This window comes from Nilaparvata lugens, chromosome 10 (assembly GCF_014356525.2).
Source record: "Nilaparvata lugens isolate BPH chromosome 10, ASM1435652v1, whole genome shotgun sequence".
NCBI lineage: Eukaryota > Metazoa > Arthropoda > Insecta > Hemiptera > Delphacidae > Nilaparvata > Nilaparvata lugens.
In genome coordinates this window covers 11461843-11478874 of record NC_052513.1, presented here as the reverse complement: position 1 = coordinate 11478874, position 17032 = coordinate 11461843, and the positions used below count along the sequence as shown (strand labels likewise).

Genomic DNA, 17032 nt, shown 5'->3' with positions numbered 1-17032 from the left:
TTGGTAGCAGACATTGAAGTAGCAAGGGTAAAGCCACTTGAGATGAAAAATCAAATAAATTTGGGTCAAAAAGTTTTGTTTTTGATTGTGGCGTAGTGGCCATCGAATTGGGTTAACCAAACTACCCTTTCAATCATTACTCTGTTCTGATCCGTTTTGTAGATTACGTTCTACTAGTCAAATTCAGCATTCCTCGTATCCTGACATCACTGCTTACCACTCAATCAATTGTCAAGTGACTCAAGTCTCGCCATAACTAATTCCAAAGTTAGTAGACAGACGTCTACTAACGTTGAACTAATTCAACATTTTCAATGTAGTAGATATTATTATATTATTATGGCTTCTATTGTCCTATTATTCACCATCAAAAATACGTTCCATTTGCTAACTATTGACTGCATGTCTTCATACTGCATAGATCACTCAGAGATTTTATTTCTAGATGAAAAGTTCAAGTGGCAATACTAAACAGTGCTACATGGAGTTTCCCTTTGTGTTATTAAACACTTCAGCATTGATAAGAAATAAAGAGGACAAGGTTACTGTTGCATAATAGTGTCACTGTGATATCAAGTTTAGCAAATAATTAAGGTAAATTGACAAAATTTGAAGTGCTCAGGATTTATAGCATTTTTGGGTGGTTATCATTTCAAATTACGATTGGTATTTGAAAATGAATTAGCGTGCAACATAAGACATTGGAGAAAATTATGGATTATACAGTTGGAGAACTTCTGTCTATATATTCAACTGGGAGAATATCTAATGGTGATATCAATGGTAAATTGGTTTGATTTGAACCATATATTTCTTTATTGAAGATGACTATCACAATAATGAGCTTCTGCCTGACAAATGGAAGAGTGATGATTATGATATCCTAAACAGATAAGAAGGTTCAAACTTTGCATCAAGAAGTGATTTGAAATTTTGAACTGGCCTTAAGTAGTTACCCTTACAACGAGACTACTGACAAGTACGTAAGTAGTGTAGCTCATTTAAGCGATTACTTGTCGGGATAATTCTAATTTCAATATCAATATTACAATATTAGTCAGTTCATGAAAATATTGTAGAGATATCTTTGATTCCTAGTTGAAAGTCTATCCGGTGTGGAGAGTATCAACAAGCAAAAACCCAACATACGTTTCACCAATTTCAGAATTGTACATGTTACCCGAAGAAAAATTGAGCAAAATTAAAAAAAATGGCACACATTATGTTTCCGCCGTTTACAAGTTTTTATACATGCTAATGGTCGTGAGGAAATTTATGATTGCTTTTCAGCGCCGGAGGGCTGGAAAAAGAAATGGCAAAACAAAATGTAGCAGAAAATTGAATTTGCATAGCAGCAGCAGCAGCAGCAGCAGCAGCAGCAGCAGCCGTCTTCTCCGCCCCTAGCAAGTTGCTTCGATCCGAAACTCTGTATAATGTTTGTTGGTTTCGAGCAACGCAGATAAGCAGCATGTTGATGCAAGAAATGATGTCGGTTGAGTTACTATGTATACTGCGAGCACGCCCAGCCTGGATGAATGGCGAGCAATGAATATTCAAGACATCGCTTGCAACTTTCAAACATGTGATGAACTCACGCGCCTTTTGCCAATTAATCATGATTCAACTGATTATTTGCGTCTAGCAGGAATTAATCATGAGGAGCCCCAACTTATTAATTGAATTCGAAGGTTAACTTCATGAAGACTTTAGTTGGAGGACTGGAAATTGTAATACAATAACGCTGTGTTGCACAAACCAGGTTCAACTATCTTGAATCGTCAAAACCAACTTAGCATCGCGCTGATCCGGGATTAAAATTAATCTAGCGAGTATTCAGAGTAATTGAACCCAGTATTCAGATTCAGAGTATTTAACTCGAGGAAATGTACTGCCATTAGCTAAGATTAGTATACAAGGATTAAAATAATTGAATGAACTGTATTGAATCAATAGATGAATAAATGAATATATTATTATCAACAAGCTAACTCAAATGTTGAGCAAAGTGATAAACTGTATAATTCAAACGGAATTTCAATTGAAATCACCACAAACTACAAAAACCTCATAACATAATTGGCGTGTCAATTATACGATATTATTATTATTAAATAATTGATAATATTATTAAATATCAAATTTAATTTGTTATTCTAATAAATTATTGTTATAAATTTCTGTAAGGGAGTGAACACTTGAACTAGAGCCATGCACTTTGAGATTCTATTAATCCATGGATATTTAGATAAGTTTTGGAGATGTTCTTTCTCGCTGGTTCGCAACTTACCTAGAACGATAATCTTTCAGGATGGAAGATGTGGCAAAAGAAGCTTAAGAGTGAGAACTAAATCGTATAATACTACTTTACTAAATAAAATGAGGCTAGTTAGGTAGAAGAGTGGACACTACTGTTCTAAGTTATAAAAGTAATAAAGAATTCTATCCTATGTGGACCAAAATCTAGATGAATAGTATGTTTCTATTCACCACTCTGGCAACAAACTATTTTCACGACAATAATGAAAATGCAGTGTAACTGTGAATGGTTAATTTTGGAATAAAAGACGTTCAAATTGGAAGTGACGTTGAGTAGGAGCGTTCATGTTAAGCGGGTTGCGTCACTCGAAATGCAGGCGCCACGCGCCAGTCGAGAGATGTGACCTCGACTCTGGCCTCTGAACTTGGTACTTCACATACTTCACTTGATTTTCCCAAATTAGAAAAGGAGCTGAATGGATAAGGCTAGTTACACACTCATTCGGTTCGTTTCGTTTTCGGCAAATTCCGATAAGTGTGAAACGGTAATTCGGTTTGAATTCGGTACCAAATAGAAACCGCATAGAACCGAACGCCCACTTGACTAATAAATTCCATCAGGTTTCAATTAGTTGCTAGCGAGAGGCTACTTTCACACACTTTCGGTTCGGTTCGTTTCGTTTTCGGCAAATTCCGATAAATGTGAAACGATGAATTCGGTACCGAATAGCAACCGCATAGCACCGAACGCCCCCTCGACACGAATAGATTTCATTATATTCGAATTCGTTGCTGGGGAAACAGGAAAAACAAAGTGTTTTACACACGCTTGCCTTTTTTGTTTTTATTTTAACCTGATATCGTGATTATCTGTTTCAAAATTTTCCAAGTCAAAATAATATGGTCAATTCATTTCCGTTGGTTCACAGAAAAGTTTTTTCTCAATGAATAGTTTGCTAAAAAATATGAAAGATATAAATAAAAACTAAGGGAGAATTTTCATTTTTTCCACGAATATTACATGATTTCATCAATGGAGAGGAGAGATGAAGTTTATATACCATGTGTCAAAACAAGGAACAAATTTTCAATTTAAAAAAATTATCTCTCTGAACATCCAAAATTAACATAATCAAAAAGAAACTATTCAAATAATTCACAATTTTTAATTAACTTTAAAATTTTGTTGTTCAAGAAATAACATCTTACAATTTAACACCAGCTGTTATATATAAGTATACCAGCATGAACTGTGAAAATTCAAACAAAGCTGTGTTTGAGAAGAAAATACCTAATTAGAACCGTACGAATTAAAACCTGACATGTATGAAAGCCTCATTCGTTTTCGGTAACGAACCGAACCGAACCGAAAACGAACCGAATCGAATGAAACCGAAAGCGTGTGAAGCTAGCCTTAATGATATCTCAACCACTTCCTTCTTACAATTTTACTACACAATATTTGATTGAAGCATAAAATTGTTTAGAAAAAGTTTTAAATCTCATTGTTGTGATACTAGCACTGCACTATTTCATAAATCATATGAATATTTGGGGTTTCCTGATACCACGAGATAGAGGGTTTGGAATAAGTAAGAATTTCTACCGAGAATAAACATAACGTTTTCCGCAGTTTAATAAAAATCTAGCTGGATTAATATTAAGCTAGTAAGATTGTTTGTTTGTAAAAGATTCCAAAACTTCTATTCACTTGGTGCGAGTTCTTGATTCCGTTAAAAAACTATAACACAGAAAATGCTATTTATTTCAAAGTAACTAGTTTCTTTATTTTTGAAGTTACATAGAGCCTATTTTTGTAAATGTTATTGTTATTAAAATTCAGGAGAGTTTAGTTAGAACAGTTTTGGGCTAAGCCTGTTGTTCTCTCCAGGTCATAACTATATGATTTGTCATTTGTGATTGTATTAATAAATCAATGAATTTCTTCTTTTCCAACTGGACTAAATTGAAAAGAAAAAAATGACAGTTTAAGATGTGGTACTGCCTTAAAAAATAGTAAATCTCTATAATTAATTGTTTTTCCGTACTATTTACTGATTACAATCTCTATGCTTATAAAAGGCTAAGCCCCAACAGACTGAAATCACACCACAGCCCAAACTACTGAGCCTAAAAACTTTAAATTTTGCACGATTGTTTATGGTAGCCTGAAAACATCCACTAAGAAAGGATTTTCAGAAATTTGCCCCCCTGAGGGAGCTGGGCCCCCCCCCCAAAATTTTGTACTTTTCAACCGCTCATTGCACAGCAAAGTCATGAAGAACTTTTTTGTTCAGCTACGAAAAAAATTAGATCTATGCAGAAAAATTTTTATCAGGAGTACAGGGGGGTTCAGGAGAGGGAATTTTTCGAAAATTTTGATGTAAAATCACACTACAGCTCAAACTAATTGTCCTACAGACTTAAAAATTTGCACAAATATTCTTCAAAAAGGCTAGACGCGCACTAAGAACGGATTTTGAGATATTTTGTCCCTAAGGGTTTCAAAGGATGAAAAAGGATCCTATTTAGTAAGGTTATGAACATGGTAAGGTGAATGCTATATGGAACTGAGATATTTGACACATGATATTCTAACATATGTTGTGATCATTGAAAAATCTTAGAATAATTTTATCAATCAGCTGATCGAATTTAATTTTCCGTGTAAATCGAAAGCACAAGCTTGCCACGTGTTTGTTCCATTGTTGTATGCTTGGCCAATTCGGTTCGCGCCTTCTATCAGCTGTATATGGAGTCTCATACTTTCTGATTAGAACAGAGCACTGAGATTTTCTTTGGTTAGGAGTTTGTTGATAATTCTTTTTTCAAATTCAAATTTTATTGCAAACAAAAATCACATTGAAAAATTTCTTAATAGACAACAAGATTACAAAAACGAGATGTCAAACATAAACCTACATTTATTTGCAGCACGGCCAGGAAAAGACAAACCTGAGTACTAGCCGTGAGTTCATTCAATATGAAATATTTTTATTTTTGTTAATATTTTGTGAACAAAAAGTACGAGTTAATGAGAGATGTGAGTAATTTCTTATATTTGATCTAAATGGTTATTCATATTGTAGTAGTCGGGGTCACTTCAATCGAAGTTTTTTCTTTTGTAGCTAATAAATTTCATATGTATTGATTGTCCATAATGTATACAGTGTCTATAATGGAAGTGATTGAACTACTCAAAATTAATGGCCTACTGGTCCTTCATAGAATTTATAGTATTCCTGGTGATTGAGCCTGTCAGCGTTGACTATTAATAATAAAGCTTTATTTACAACTAGCTTACCTGGGAACTTCGTATCGCCAAAAAGTCAATGTATCTCATGTCACACTTCAATTTATTTGGTGAATCATGAAATTTATCTGACAATCAATATTTTCATTTACATCTGAATACGGACTTCCTATGTGCTTAGTCATGCAGCATTCTTTATTCCCAAAACATATTATTCTCAATCAATTTGGTAGTAATATCTAACAGTAAAGTGTTGAATTAAAAAAAAAACTAGATAGGATAAATCAGTGTTTCAAAGATGAATTCAATGTTTTCAAAGTTGTTGATTGTTAATAGATGGTCGACGAAATATGCGATGTACGATGAATCACACAGAATTACATATTCTTTCCATCTTCCATTTTAGGATGAATATAAGCTAAGCTGAATTAAAAAAAAATATATTCTGCCATTAATGAATGCAATATGAACAACTCTCTTCCATGAGGTGAATAATTTTTTTCCAACATTTTCTCAATGATAGGGAAGTGATAATTATTATTTGTATAGGTCTTCTAAGAAACCATTAACTTACAGCTGGTACCAATAAACTATACTTCAACTCCAAACTACCGTTGTAATACCAGTAGCCTACACAATTTATCATAGGGTGACGTGTTTATTACAGCTGGTAACTTTAGATGCTAAATCATATTATCTCAATATAATCTTGAATCATGATCATCTTTCCGTTCTTCGGTAGCCGCTAGGCCGACAATTTCGAAAACATAGGTCTGTAAAATGGATTGGATTAATAAAAAAATAATCATTATCAGCCACCCTATTAAAATTTCTGGTCAGAAACCATCACACAACATATTCCCAAAGTTTCATGCCGTTATGTCAAATATTTTTCAAGTCATAGGGAACAAACACACAAGCAGACATTGATTTATATATATATATATATATGGAAGATAGTTGATTTCATTCGGCTCAAACAAAAGCCTCTCTAAATGGAGGTAGAATGATAAGGTTGACAACTTTCAGTTCTGTTGTTTTAATTTTTTTTCAAATCACTTTCAAAAAGTTCATGTAGTACCTACTATTGTGTTTGAGACACTTTTGGCGCTATCATAGTTTCACAACTATTCTGTTCCACACTCCTATCTCTTGCAGTCGTTAACCATATCTATAATAAAATAAAGAGTTGGCTTATACACATACGGGATAGGAAAATTATGTTTGACGCATCATCACGTCTGAACTACTGACTGATTAACTTGAAATGTTCCATATAGTCTAGATTCTTAATTAACCAAGGATGGTTATAGGCCTATTTTCAATTCTTCAAAATTTCATTACGTCAAGTTTTCAGATTATCAAGTTTGAAAATAGATCCTTGCGAAGCACGGGTTCCTGCTAGTATAATAATAAAATGGAAGTCGTAAAGATTAGATCTTTATTGTATGTAGTTCTTTATTGTATGTTACAATATTAGTTTTATATTTTAGTTTTACTAACTTTTAGTCATTAATTATAACTGGCTGTTTCTGCAGCCAATTATTTGTTTTCTTCCTATAATATCAACATTTACTCATATCATTTTTTTTAATCTGTATTTTTCTCAATTTAGTTTAATATAATATCAATTTTCATAATTTAGTTTATCGATTTTAAATTCAGCGAATTACGCCAGGCCCTCAAAAACACAGGCTTAAGCCTACATGTGAGTCTCTCATAACGTAAGGGTATATATAAATGAACTGTAACTGTACTGTATTATTTGTAAATTGTGAGGATAAAATTTGATTTGATTTGAATATATACTGGCTTATACACTAATTTACATAAAATGACAGTATCGCTATTTATTCAACAAAATTTACAAAGCATAAAAAATTGATCAATGAAAATGAAGAAAGATTGAATGCAATTTGAATAAGGATTGTATAATATTGTAATAATTCCGATAAATTACATAAATCGGCAGTATTTCAACAAATAATTGTCGATTCTCTGAAGAGGATGTAAAATATCATTCCCATTAATACAGGACCGGGACCGGAAGAGAGAGAGAGAGAGAGAGAGAGAGAGATAGATAGAGAGATAGATAGATAGATAGATTTTATTTTACAATCGTTACTAGGCTTGTCGCCTATGGTAACATGGTTACAAAATTACAGTTTTTTTACAAATCATCTTAAATGATAACACAGCTTCATAGCATAAATTATTCTATTACATTCTCATAATAATAAGAGGTATGATAATACTATAATACTATACTATAGGATGATAATTCTATATAACTCTAAAATAATTAAAAAAAAATGTAAGATGCATAATAATACATACAATAAACGAAAATAAAATGCCATTGGATATTATGATTTACAGGTATTAGTAGGTGTCAATCAAACGCTCCAATACTCCAGCAAAACAAGCAAAATAATATTGTTACTGTACAACGATTATTGCAAATTTCCAATAAAAAAGTATTCACAACATCTACAAAAAGATTGTGGCTAAAAACATATCTATGTATTCTCATTCAACAGAGCAACAAGCCTGGACCTGAACATACCCAAGGTTGCCGCAAAAATAACATCATTGGGCAGATCGTTCCAAAGTCTTGAGGCCGTGACCGTAAATGAGTTATTATACATAACTGTGCGGTGACGAGGTATTTGAAGGAAGTATTCATGCTGTCTCGTGTTCCTGCTGTGAATATGAGCCAGGAGTGTGAATCTTTCCTTCAAATACTGAGGACCTCTCCCCTTGACAATCAGCTGATAAACAAGACTCAACATAAAGTATTGTCTCCTCTCCTTCAACTTCATCCAATTTAACCTCCTGTAATATGGAGTGATGTGGTCATCTCTTCTCGCATCAAAAATAAACCGAATTGCGTAGTTGAGCGATCGTTGTAATTTCAAATTCAGCTCCTCAGTAATGTCGTTATAAACGATGCTGCAGTAATCAATGATGGGAATTACCAAGCTCTGCACTAGTGAAACACGAAGGTGGGTTGGAAGGAAATTTTTCAACCGTTTCAATTGGTGCATAGTGGCAAACACTCGCTTTGTCAGTTCACCAATCTGATTCGACCAATTCATGTTTTTATCAAGCTGTATGCCCAAGACTTTCACACAACTTTCAAAGTGCAGAGCATGATTGGCCAGCATTACTGAGAGAGAGAGAGAGAGAGAGAGAGAGAGAGAGAGAGAGAGAGAGAGGAGAGTTGGAGCATGGTAAGAAAAGAGAAACATGCACTACTTGTTGATAGCAAAATATGCAGACAAATAACTGTCGGTTGAAAATGGTAAATAGAAGCTCGCCAGTTTCAAGAAATGTCAATAACTTTTAATTTAACCGGATGCATTGTTTGATGGTTCAATAAAGTCAGTAAACAACGATTCGCCAATGTTCAACGATTCAATTCCATATTATAATGTCTTTTAGCGGAAACCACATTTTGCAATATGTAGTCCCTCAGGGAACTTCCGATGAGTTTCGAACCGAATTTCAATGATATTCAGTAACAAGTGTTTGTCCATAATTTGTAATTGCTAATCTAACTGGAATCCTATCAAAATTGAACAGAACAGAGGAAGGAAAACGATGGCAAACCTCACCAGAATTTACTCAATGTGATTAAATCATTACTTGTCTACCAACGACTGTATTTGATTATTATTTCTAACATTATGAGGTATTAGTACTTTTCAGTGTGTAAATTGTTCTACAAGATAAATAGAATTATATAAATCCATAATTCAACTACTCAATTGAACGAAAATTGGACTCACTTTTGGAGTTTATGGTTTTTCAAATCAAATTCAATAAAACGTTATCTTCAATTCAAGTGATACCCTTCTATCCTTCTGTCGAGGGTTCGATAAATTATACGAATTATACCTATTGCTGCTAACTCAACATTTCAAAATCCTGTACTTCACTATGATTTGAACAATCAATTCGATACATTAATTTAATTCCAGTTATTTAGAGGGTTCAAAATTTAATTCTCCATTTCCGGGATAAAGCGACGTGGATTCCATCCACTCATTCCAACAAAACCCCATCATCAACATCATCATCATCATAATAGATATGTATCTCATTCCACAACGATTCATGCACATAAATCAATTTCGAAACATCACATCTCATCTGGAAACAATCTGTTGTTCAGATTCCATGTATTGTATATGACAACAGGCGAACTTTAATGATGTCATATCATACACATCAGAGTGTAACGACAAGATACACAGAAACTATCTAAATTAGACATTGTTGTCACAAATGGCAGAATAGGCGCTTGCGGTCATACCACCAGGGTATTTAGTGCTTGAAATTTCGATTCTGAGCCCTCTTGTACGGGAAATAATAATATCAAACAATCAAACTTGAAGCCTAGATTACCCAATATAATCGATTATCATAAAATTTCTATTCTGAACCCTATATTAACATTTGCATGGAAAATGAATATCAATCAATTAGTAGTCTAAATTGAATATAATCGAACATAATCGTTACTATTATAATACAGCAATACTAATTGAAAATCAATGACGTTACATTGCTAGTTAAATCCGTCACTCACCACTCTATCTCCTATTATTATATTAATATGAGCTATCGATCATCGATATACATTGAGAGCATGTATTTAATGCAGAGAAATTGAGATTTCCTGTTTAATTATAGAAAGGATGGTTGAACAAGCTTCAAGCTATAACAAAGCATAACAATGGATGGATTGCATAGGAGTATATTCATCATAATGCCTTTAGTTTCTGTCCATTATCCCCCCACACGTACCAGCATGTTAATTGATAAGGGTGTGGCATATTTACTCATCACACGCACGCGCATCACCGCTAATTATTATCAACATACATCCTTCCATTTAGTGATACATTCAGTTCATTGAATATTTGTTATTTTAATCGGCGAGAACTTGACTGTCGGAAAATAATATGTTTGATAACCTGCATTTCGAAATAGTTGAGAGCCCATGAATGATGCAGAATTATAGAAAGTGGATTATTATTTCAGGGAAAAGCATTGGAAATTATGAATTTTTCATTCCATTTATTGCTCTAAGAATTCTTATTGTAATCTTAGCTCAAGCTAATTCTCAATCTAAATCCAACAGACTAAGAGAATTTTGTTGAGTATGTTAGATTTGAATTTTTTAATGCACATGTTAATCAAAACCCATTTTGATTCCTGCAATCGTTTGTGATAACTTTGTTATGCATTGATTCTCTTCGTTTGTTCTAAATGTATTGAATACAATTTTGAACGATTTAGTAGCATACTATCTAGTTCAATAGTTGAATTTTGTTCAATTGACAGACTATTATAAATATCCTTGTATTTGTTGTTACTATACACATCCAAGCACATCACTTCAAAAAACTAAATTCGAACCGCTCCAGTATTGTAACTTGGATATTTTGTCTCAATTGGAATCAGTTATTATTCTTCTAGTAAAAATCCAAAATAAAGAGAGTGATGAGTTGAGAAAAAATATACTGGGTCAATTAATTCCACTGAATTCGATACCAATCCTCCCAATGTGGATATGTGAACATGGATATTAGATAAATATTGCTCAACAACTTACTCAGTATTTTTGTCTTTTGAGTTCCTGTAGAATGTGAAACTGACCAAGGAAATTCAGAGAGCATTTCAGATTGTGGGAATTTCTTGAATACCGAAATTTATTCCATACATAAAGCTACACAATACAATATCTAGACATGACAGATATACTTTTTAATTCATATTTCAGAACAATTTTATAATTATCCACACCATCAATTACTTTCTCAAATACAAAAATGGGATGGAACAGAAGAGGAATAGAAAATGAAAAGTGGAATGGAATGCTTTTAATTAATTAATTTATGTATGGTACATCCTGAGAGAGTGAGGTTAAGTACGCACCTAATCTATTTTCTTATTTGATCTACTTTCTATTTGATTATATTTATGTACGGAGAAGACGCCCTCTCTCACACTTATCCCTTTTCAAAACTCTCTTAGTATATTTTATTTGATGATTCATTTTTATCATTCAGTGACCTCTGGTGAAAAAAGTATAAGGACTTGTCGAGCCACTACTGAAATGAAAACTGAGTTGATTTGAGCTTAAAGTCGATTTTCTAATTGCTGACGAAATGATTATTAGATTCAGAAATTTAATTAGAAAAGGTTTCACCAGTTCTCTCCAAATCTATTCTGTAAAAACTCCTAGTATATTCCACAAAATGAGGGAAAATGAAGAAACACATTGTTGTGATCACATGACAATTTTGCCGATTTCTGGTACAGGAGAATCGTTGCAGAAAATAATTATGTGACAATGAAGGGTCATGTTCATTGATGGGCAACATTTCGTTGGGCTATTGTTCTGTGGGCCATTGTGACGAAGGGTCGAGTCAAACATAAAACGTGTAATCTGGGAAAGCACAGCTCTATTGGCTGGCTAAATCGCGCACCCTAAAGGTGAATCGGCGAATGACGTCAAAGCTACCCCCCACCCAACGGAGGGGGACATCCAAGGGGATGGGGGAGGTGGTTAAGGGCTGAACACCTTTTCAGCTGCTGGCTCAACTCTCTCTGTTTCTGTCTACACGTGGAAGCAGTGAGGAAGAGAGTCAGGAGCAAGAAAAAGAGGAATCTATCAATCCTTGCCGACCCAGCTTAGTGCAACTTGACCTATTTCATGCTATCATTGCTCTTACTTCATATAAAGCAGAGCACTGATAGCATCGACGCCTTTCAGTGGCTATTGAGTGAAGAATGTCTTCCAGTTATCAGCTGGCCTCGTTCAATTGAATTTTTATCGTTCCCATAAATACAAAAATGTAACTGCTACACAACGTCCATTCTATATTAGTTAACAGAATCATGCAGGACAAAGATTCAGAGCTTCGTTTTTTCTAAATGTAAAAATGACTGTTCATAAGAAGCTATTATTGCAATAAGCAGACACGAGTCTTTGAGTTATGCATTCAAAAAAGCGTTCTTAGAACCGCTTAGAACTTCTATCTTATACAGAGTTGACTGACCAAATGCAGGAGAACAATATTAGTATACAGTTCAAGTATATCATTACAATATTGGAAATTGAACACGAATCAATAAAAGGTCTATGTTGGAATGTGGCTTACATTTGACTTGAAACTTATATAGCTTTTCGACTTTTCAGGTAATTTCTATTTCATTTGTAATCATTGAATACTTAATCCAATAATACTCCTCAACAGTTACATATTGTGTATATACTCGTTTTTGCTTATTCATTTATTAGATTATTTGAATAGGCATGAGATTTCCATTTCCATATAATAAGAGTCCCACAATCCCAACAGACGAAGAAAGCTGGAAATTGTTTGAGAACCTTCCAGAAACTTTAAATACAAGGTTGAGTAGATTAAATTTACAATAACAACAAGAGTTTGCTACAGCTCCATTTTGCTACAGAATCGCTTTGCCAAGCATTACATTCAACACTACAGTCCCAGAGGATCCTCAAATCCCACAGGCAGAGTTGTTGCTGAGACATTTCAGAGGTAAACTGAGCAGCAGAAGGCTAAACATGATTTGGACATTCAAAGAGAAAAGTGGATCAAAGAATTATCATAGCCCTTGAGGCGTTCAAGATATTGCAGTAAGGAGAAGGAAAGGAGTGAGTTACAGTAGAAGAGAGAGAATGTGAAAGAGAGAAATGGCAGTAAGATGACGCATTAGATTTGGGTGGTCGCGAGGGACCAAATTTTCAAAGCAGTACTAGTTCCAGTAAAAGGAGTTTATGCCATCCTCAAGCAGGCAGATCAATAGTTGCCATTTTGCAAGCAACTGAACTCAATGTACTGCAAATTCTGGCCTGCATTTCAGCTGGGATTCAACGATGAAGTTTTAAAACCGTTCACATAGAAAGATTCAATGGAATTGCTGCTTTCATTTTCCTTGGCTTCCTCCACCACTCAAACATACAGTTTTTAATTTCATCAATCTATATAAATAAATCTTCAATACACTTGAATAATTAACATAATTGTTTTTTTTTTTTTTTAATCAGCGAAAAACTTTTTGTGATGCTATTTTGTTTGTTTCCCTGTTTGTGTGGTACAGTTTTAAGAAACGGATTTATGATCTGTTCAAGCCATTTGTCAAATAATGTTGTTGTTGTGATTCTGTCTGATATAGTATACGATAATTTAAAATGTATGTAATAAATTACCGTGATACGGTATTTAGATTCTAGAAGTGGAAATATAGATGAATGGTCTATTATAAATCGTTTACTTACAGTTTTGTATAATCATACAGAAGGAATGCGAAAGCAAGACAGCAGAGAATATTTCATGACACTTACCTATAAAAGAGAAATAAAAAATCAATAACTCTGTCATAAAAACAACTTGAACGTAAAAATAAAATATTAACGTTTTGTGAATTACAAAAGAAACAGAATGGTTAATTATTTTTTTGTTTTCTAATGACAATAGAAATTAATTAATAAACTTATCAATTGGAAAAATAAAAATGAAATTTAAAAAAGTTAATAAATTGATTTAAAATTCAAATCAATCCGGACGGCCCTTACTAGTCCTAAAAGACATACATTTCTAGCTGATTTTCAGACTGATAATATGGAACATTATTTATCACTAAATAAATATCTGAGTTCTATGAAACTCAGAGCAGACTGACATCTACTTTTGGACGAGCTTCATCCCCTTCAACACTATTTATTACAAACTGCAAACTTCTTTATCAATGGTTGAAAACAGCTTAATTTGGTCATTCTTCATTATGAATGATCTGAACAGAATGACGGCAGAGAAGCTGAGCAGTTGCACAGCGTTTCATGAAAGAAAACACAGAGTGCACGACTGTAACAAGATCGCACTACATCTGCATCCACTACACGTATGTTGTATCAGGTGACAAGGACATTATATTACTGTTAAAAATGATGTGCTGCTACAAAGGCAGTACATTTTCGTGTAACAATGTCATTCTACCACAGAACTGCAGCGAGATTCACTTTCAACTGTCAGAATTGGTTGGATGGGAAGCATTGATGTTCGGCCATGAGGAATACTGAGAGTTTCAGTGGATCTTACAACATTGACCCAGCATTGCTCTAATGGCCGAACAGGATTGAGGTAGTAAGTTGTCAGCTGTCACTTAGCCACCAGCAAGCAAAGGCTGTTTTGCCTTTTATCACACCTGTGACCAGTGACCAGTGGCAGGCAATTTGAGCGCGCTTTGCTTTCAGCTCTCCAAATTGAACCAGCACATGACGTTTGGAAGGCTTTAAGAAAAACTGGTTGTACTTCACTACTCTGCACATTTTTTCAATAATTTTCAACGTCAGCGTCATAGGCTGCCAACAGGTGAAAAGGGTGAGTTTTCACCGTTCTAATACTGGAGAGACCTTTATGGGTAGTTCAAAGTGCCATTTGATGTGAGACATGTTGTGGGAAATGGAAAACTGGTAGAAATTGCGAATCTAGAATTGGGAAAAATTGGTGTTGTGAAACGCGTTCAAATGAAGCATGTGGAAAAGGTTCAAATCTGTACGTTGACTCTCTACAATTTACCGCTCAACTTATATAGCCTTAAACTAATTTCGATATTGAGCTACTGAAAAATTAACTCACTGACCTTAAAAATTCATTGTTACTGTAATACTGTATTAGACTTACATGAAATGCACTACTGGAACAAAATAAGCAAGTTACAGCATTTTGATAGGTTCAACTGATTCTCCTTGATATTGGATTAAGAGCCTACCAACCATATTACTCATTGGTGGAAAAATCCAGAGATCTTTTTATAGAGTATTGTAACTGTAGCTGGTCTGTGGGCTGTGAAAAATTGTCAACAGTTTTAACAAATGCATTTGAATTGATCAGGAAGAGTGAATTGAATTTTTTGTTTTCTGAATTTACGATTCAGGGGAAACGTGTGAGCTCACTCCAACTTGAATTTTTTGTAATTACTTTAAAAAAAGTTTTTTCAGATTGAAGAAGTAGAATTCTTCAGATAAACATTAAAAAACTATCGATTGATAGTCTGACATCAATTTTACAGGTAGAAATCAGACTATTTCAATTTTAAAGGGTAGAAATCAGTGTATTCAAAACCAAGTCAATATTCCAATCATAAATATCACACAAAAAACCATACAATATGTCCATTAAGCGGGCAAAATATAGCTTCTACCTCATATTTGAAAGGACAACCAGAACCATAAATAAGCCCAAAAATACACCACGAAGTTTCTGTTTTTGAATTAGAGGCAACATGGACTTCGATTCTTTGTTTTCAGTTTGCAAGTCCCAAGTAGAATGTATGGTGGAGTGCATTCAGTAATCGATAGGAGATATTATGATGAAGGCGCCATATGACATATGGGGGCCACACAAACTGTATCGTTCTCTCTTTCTACTCTAGTTCCTTTCTCACTCATCCTTTCCTTCTTCCTCTCATCAGCGTACAAGAATTTCATCCCTCTTCCTAGAAACTGACTCTATTTTGCCTCCTCATTCAGTCTTTCAACTCTCTTCTCTCAACTCGAAAACGCTTCTGGCTCACTTCACAAACTATTCCTCTATCTCTCTCTATCACACACTCACTCCTTCTCTCTCAGATACACGCTCTTTCTCGCTCCAACGTAACCCGAGAAACAAAAGGAAGCCATCATCACATCATCCGGATATTCTAGACTTTCTCGACAATAGCGAAAGCTTTTTCGCCGCAAAGCAAACTGAGCTGAATGAACGCACCATCAGCCCTTAGCTTAGTGCAAATACTGCAATCATTTCCAAGAATAGAGTACACACTTAACTCAATCAATTTCATTTATGGAGCGGTGCTTTTCCAAAAATGCCATCTCTCATTCGGAAACAATCTTTATCGGATTTATAGTCATTCAGTAACCACTTCTATTCTTCAACAATAATTAGTGGCATTGATATTGGATTGAATGGTGTGATTCGCTTCGTAGATTATTCCAGACGAACATCAAATCTACACCCACATTTACACGGAGGAGCTTGGAGATTGGAAACTACTCGATCTTCAAGTAGTTTTAAATCTACTATAAAGTAGATTATTAAAGGAGATCACTTTATTAGTAGTTTATTTAGTAGATTGCAAAGCATATTGTATTATTTTACGATTACACAGTAACGTGTTTCATAAAGAATCAGACAAATAGGGTCATGGGTTACAGATTCATTTGTTGACGAGAATGTGATGGGTACAGTGGTAAATAAGTTAAGTTTGAAATGCATTGAACAGCTGAATCACTTTCAAAATGTTTTCATTAAAATGGAACGAGTTTTAAAAAGCATTTTCCAGTTCAAATAATTTATCTTTTACTATAGTACTTTAAAAAAAATAAAACAAAAATAATCTTATAATCCGAACTATCCATAAACTCAATTAGTTGAGATTAACAGTTCTTTAATGACTGATCGAAATAATATAACATAATATCAT

General features: G+C 34.0%; 1 protein-coding gene and 1 long non-coding RNA gene across 2 annotated transcripts in view; both read right to left on the bottom strand.

Moving 5' to 3' along the window:
- LOC111043261 (mitogen-activated protein kinase 1) overlaps positions 1–17032 on the bottom strand; it is a 146689-nt gene that overhangs the window by 88925 nt on the left and 40732 nt on the right.
- LOC120353271 overlaps positions 1–17032 on the bottom strand; it is an 82718-nt gene that overhangs the window by 54763 nt on the left and 10923 nt on the right. Inside the window, exon 2 of the long non-coding RNA XR_005572266.1 lies at positions 13827–13892. This is a non-coding gene — a long non-coding RNA (uncharacterized LOC120353271). The remainder of the gene's footprint in view (positions 1–13826; positions 13893–17032) is intronic.